This window comes from Anabrus simplex, chromosome 1, assembly GCF_040414725.1.
Source record: "Anabrus simplex isolate iqAnaSimp1 chromosome 1, ASM4041472v1, whole genome shotgun sequence".
NCBI lineage: Eukaryota > Metazoa > Arthropoda > Insecta > Orthoptera > Tettigoniidae > Anabrus > Anabrus simplex.
In genome coordinates this window covers 883,028,803-883,034,802 of record NC_090265.1, presented here as the reverse complement: position 1 = coordinate 883,034,802, position 6,000 = coordinate 883,028,803, and the positions used below count along the sequence as shown (strand labels likewise).

The 6,000-nt window shown below is 38.8% G+C and overlaps 1 protein-coding gene across 1 annotated transcript in view; it reads left to right on the top strand.

Moving 5' to 3' along the window:
- Positions 1 to 3,452: 3,452 nt before the first annotated feature.
- LOC136857680 (general transcription factor 3C polypeptide 1) overlaps positions 3,453 to 6,000 on the top strand; it is a 340,092-nt gene continuing 337,544 nt past the window's right edge. Inside the window, exon 1 of the mRNA XM_067136529.2 lies at positions 3,453 to 3,584. The gene's annotated coding sequence lies outside the window, so the exon portion shown is untranslated. The remainder of the gene's footprint in view (positions 3,585 to 6,000) is intronic.

Below are 6,000 nucleotides of genomic sequence, written 5' to 3'. Positions count from 1 at the left end.
TTCTGGAATGTCATTCGCATGATTACAAGAACGTTTCAATATTAAGCTAACTTTTCATTTCCTCGACAAGTTTTAGAGGATTTTCTGCATACTCTCGCCCCAGTATCAGTAAATCCCCCCTTTATACCCTCCCCTGTGGGCGATTCTTGCCATTTTAATTTATTATTAAAACCAATCACATATAATGAACTTCAATCTGTCCTATATAACGTTAATAGTTCCACTCCCGGACCTGATGCAATCACGTATCTTATGCTAAAGGCATTGCCTTCCCAAGCCCATATCCACTTACTACAATATTACAATAGAATTTTTGAGACATTACAAGTGACAATGCAATGGAACAATTTTTTTATAACTCCCATTTTAAAGCCCATCAAACGACCCACTGTACCTGACAATTTTCGCGGAATTGTAATGGGATGATGTGTCCGATTTTTTTTTTGTAAAATCCTAATGAAAAGAATGGCGTGGTTATTAGAATATTATTCGTTATTACCTAAGTACCAATTCGCTTTTATGCACGGTCATAGTACACAGGAACCGATTATTATATTCTTTTTGGATATCTGATTAGCAAAATGGCGGAAGCAATATACTATTGCAGTTTTCTTGGATATAAAAGGCGCCTATGATGCCGTTTTATTACATATCCTATGGGAGAAGTTATCTACCTATGGATTCCCCATCAGATTCATTTCTATTTTACACCAATTATTCACCAATCGTAGTTTAACAATTAAATCATCTCAACATAAAATTGATAGCCGGCTCACATCGCAGGGATTGCCACAGGGATCAATACTAAGCGGCATTTTGTTTTCTCTCTATATGAAAGATCTAGAATCTATAGTAACACCGTATGCCCGAATTCAAGCCTATGCAGATGATTATGTACTTTATTGTTCACACCACAACATTGACAATTGTAGAGCTACAATATCTCATGTTTTAAGTCTAGTTTTTCGGTGGTGATCGACCCATGGACTTTCTCTTTCCTTACCTAAGTGTGCGGCGATGATTTTCACTAGCAAAAGAGTTTTTGATAAAAGTCCTATTACATTCGATGATTATAACATCCCCTTTGTCCCACCGCATTTATATTTAGGCATTTACTATCTGCGCACTTTTTAGTGATAGCTTTACACCCTAGTGCTGAAGCGGTCGACTTCGGTTATCTTCGAGATTCGTATTGGCAACCTTTGAAACACAAACTAAGAATCGCTTATCATCGCTGTGCGCCATCTGGCGCACACTTTAACTACTCGTACTGTTGTTGTTTACACAGCAAAGCCAAACTATAGAATTCATGCTAGGAACACATTTCGCAACGGAAAAAATGTTATATAGTATTAAATATTTTGTGTGTGACACAGCTGTTTGCTTAAAATAATAAAGGTTTATAAAATACATATCGATCGATCATATTATCGATTCAATTCAGATTTCATTTCCATTCAGTTGGCAGTATTAACGGAACCCTTCTTACTTCTCCAACGAGTACAAAAATCTATCACCAAAAAGTGCGCGGATAGTATATAGACCAAAGGCTAACATGGCATCCTCAAATACAGTCTGTAATGAGAAAATCTGATCGATACATCAATATCTTACGAACAGTAACGAAACGTGCATGGAGTGCTGACCCCTTGTCAGCATTACAGATATACCGTGCAACCATTCGTTCCACTCTTGATTACAGTGCACATATAATTGATTTAGCTTCTAAACAAAGTCTATTAGCATAGGATCGATTACACTTTTCTGCATTACGGATCAGTGTGGGTGCCCTTAGAACAACACCAACCAACGCCCTGTTGGTGGAAACTTCAGAAGAACCGCTTCATATTCGAAGGTTAAAAATTTCGAAAAAAAATCTACTCAAACATATTAGTCGATCGAACTCCATTATATTCCCTAAATTAAAATTACTACATGAATATTACCAACAGCGTCCTCCTAATAATCATCAATACCCAGCAATATATATGGCATACGTTGAAATGCAACATATTCCCGAGGTCATTTTGCGAACACCACGCTTGAATATGTACTCATATCTCTATGATATTCAAATATTCCGTCCATCTATTATTATTGTGCCCTTTGGCTCGTCGAATCAATCTATTCGTGCACCTACCCTCAAACCACTTACTCATAAGAAATTTAAAGGTTTATTAAATTCTGTAGATTATCATCTTTGTACCGATGGTTCAAAATCGTGTACTGGAGTTGGAGCAGCATTTTTTGATCCACAAACACACACTAGCTTTAAATATCCGTTGCCGAATAGTTTAACCATTCTTACAGCAGAACTATATGCCATATACCAAGCTCTTTTATATGCTCGGCATTTGAATTACGGAAAAATAAATATTTTCAGTGATTCCCAAAGTGTGCTACAAGCTCTACATTCTCTCAAAGTCAAAATACGTATGTTTACGATGTTAAATATCTTCTTTTCCAACTCGAGGCGTCTGGCTTCTTTATAACGTTAGTATGGATAAAAGGGCATAGTCAGCACGTAGGTAACGATATAACCGATTTATCAGGCAAAGAAGCAAGTGCAGATACCGCTCATTTATTACAAATCAAAATTCCGTCTCCGATTTCTTCCCACGTATTAAACATGCTTGCATGGCACACACAATGGCGTCTATCAGCTGGTACGAAAGGACAATACTGTTATCAATTGCAACCTAACATCCCAATATAACCGTGGTTTGCAAACGGTAAGTACACGCGACGTCACATTACTAACATTATTAGATTACGTTTCAGTCATTCGCTAACCCCTGTGTACCTACACCGTTTTCATATCAAGAATGGCCCAGCTTGTTCCTGTGGACATAATTATGGAGACAACGACCACTTATTTTTCCAATGCCCCCAATACGCACGACACCAGCAAATTTTAATGCGGAAATTAATTAGATTACACGTACCTTTGCCTACTCGTCTTTCAGTCTTGCTATCACAACCTTCGCCACACATCATCACTATTCTTAACGAGTATATTGATAACACTCAAATCAAATTGTAATTACGCTATAGAAATTCAGTTGTTTTTCAGGAATGCAGAGAAGTGGCACTTCTATACGTTCCCGGAGAGTGTATCACGACCCTAGCGTTTCACTCTTGTTATATCCTAGTTTTTTTTAGTTTTGTTTTGCAAAAGTCCATAAGGATCCCTATGTATATACTAGTGTCTAAAACGGTTATTTCTGATGTGAGTGTATCGTAAAGTGACTCAAGTGAAATATGAAGTAGGACTTGTGACTGGGAAATAGTGGTCTTAATCCCAAACCTACCTCCTCAAGAAAGAAATATTGAGCATCATGTAGACTGGGTGAAATAACGAGCCCAACTTAACTTCACGAACAGAACAGAACAGCATCAAGTAGCGTAATGCTCGCCGAAAACATGTGTATACTGTATGGTACTGTAAACATTTTTTTGTGTGGAGGTTGTGGATGTGGGCAACTGGGCAACCCTAACCCAAAAACGTAATGAAAGTTACTATTGCAGTCGTGGGTAAATTGCAGTTCATGCGGTGGGAAACTATATTATAACAGATGTATACGGTATGTTTATTTTTCGAATATCTAAGTGGTTGTTTTCTGTTCCTTATTGACATGTTTACTTATACTTCAACCTTTTCGATTGTGATTTTGTTATGATTAACAGTCTGACACCGTAAACTGGAAGTTAAATTCATCGTCAGGTAAACATAAGAGCGGTTATAATTTTCTCCATAATTTATCATAGTAGCCATATAGTAGCCTGGCCATATTATTAGACGCACCTTGAATTTTTAACATAATGCGAGTTTAGGAGGTATAAAAAGTTACTAAGATTACTTTGATCTGTCTAAATGAATTGCTTCACACATTACTGATTATTAATAACTAATAAACCACACTGTTTTAATATTATTTATTATTGTTTTTAAAAATATTCAGTAAACAGAACTAATCCAAATATCTCAGTACCTTTGTCAAGCTGCCTTTGGCTGTTATCAGTGCTGTGATTCGGCTTGGCATACTGTTATGCAAGCTTTACAGTGTCCTGCATCTTTGGTTGTGATTGGGCCTATCACACTGGAATAATCTGTTCAGTGAGACAAATTTTTGTGGTGATTGTTTCCTTTGCCACTTCCCTTTTCACTACCTCCCAAACATTTTCTATCCGGTTCAAGCCTGGTGAATTTCCTGGCCGATGTAACAAAAGGGCATTTTCTTGCTGCGAAAAGGTTGTTACTGATCGCACTGTGTGGCATAGAGCTCCGTCTTGCATAAACGTAAATAGTTCTCCATACGGGAACCATTCTTTTATTTGAGGTAGGAGCCTCCTCCTTAACACCTCCTTGTATAAGTCTTGCCGCATTGTTCCCTCAACCATATACAGACGTTCAGTGCCTTTCCCACGGATGACAGATCAAACCATGACTTTGGTGGAATGTTTCACAGTCTGCACAACACAATCGGGGTGATGCTTTTCACCAGGGTGCCTTTGTACAAACTGTGATTTACTTGCCAAAATTTCAAATGTGGGCTCGTCACTAGAGCAAACTTGAAACAAAATAAAAATACCATTAGGCGTATATTAAAAAATGGCCTTGAACTCGGAAAATACATTTATCACTACTATATGTAAGCAAATGCTGTACTCTTTAATGATACTCACCAGTTTCCAGAAGTCCAAATCTCAATGCTTGTGCTCCTTTGCCCATGCAAGACATTTTGACATCATAGCAGCAATTAATTTTGGCTTTTGGGCAGGCCTGCGAGCCTTGAAGTTAATTTGTGTAAGTTAGCACCTCAGAGTTCTTTCAGACGCATTGAAATGAAATGGCGTATGGCTTTTAGAGCCGGGAGATCCCAGGACGGGTTTGGCTCACCAGGTGCAGGTCTTTTGATTTGACTCCCGTAGGCGACCTGCACATCATGATGAGGATGAAATGATGATGAAGACAACCAATGATGGTTAAAATTCCCGACCCTGCCGGGAATCGAACCCGGGACCCCTGTGAACCAAAGGCCAGCACGCTAACCATTTAGCCATGGAGCCGGCTCCAGATGCATTGATGCCACTGTGTTCCATTTTCATTTAATTTCTTTTGTAGAAGCAAACTGGTTCTCTTGACATACCTTCTTTAAGGAGTGCTCGGACCTTGGTGAAAATATTGGTCTTCTACCACATCTGTTCTCCCTTGTAGGGACTAATTCCTCACCAAAATCAATTTTCTTCTGTACACGTCTCATGGATGATTCAGATATATCTAATCTTCAAGAAATCCTCCAATTTGAACACACATTGGTGCCAATCAGTGCTTTTACCTCCGCAATCTTTCGAGGCATCAAATCATTTACTATACCCATTGTTTTTTGTATCGTATTGTATCTAGAATTCTTTCAGTAATCAGAAAAACTTTTATCATTAGAGGTTACAGGTTGTAAATAAACCAGGATGCTAGATGCTAATAATTCACTCACACTCCAATAATGTCAGCTCTTGCTGTTCTCAAGACTGCAACTGGTACTTTTTCACAAATAGTCAGCTCTCACAAGAATGATACTGCACAACAAATTAGCTCATTTCAATCAGTAATAGCTGTTTTACAATATTCAACAATATTCCTAAATTGGCAGGTTCGGTCCTGACTCATTCCAGTGGGTATTTGAAATTTCTCAAATACCGGGCAAGTTGGCTGTGCGCGTAGAGGCGCGCGGCTGTGAGCTTGCATCCGGGAGATAGTAGGTTCGAATCCCACTATCGGCAGCCCTGAAGATGGTTTTCCGTGGTTTCCCATTTTCACACCTGGCAAATGCTGGGGCTGTACCTTAATTAAGGCCACGGCCGCTTCCTTCCAACTCCTAGGCCTTTCCTATCCCATCGTCGCCATAAGACCTATCTGTGTCTGTGCGACGTAAAGCCCCTAGCGCAAAAATAAAAAAATTCTCAAATACATCAGCCTCGTTTCTGTAAATTTACTGGCTC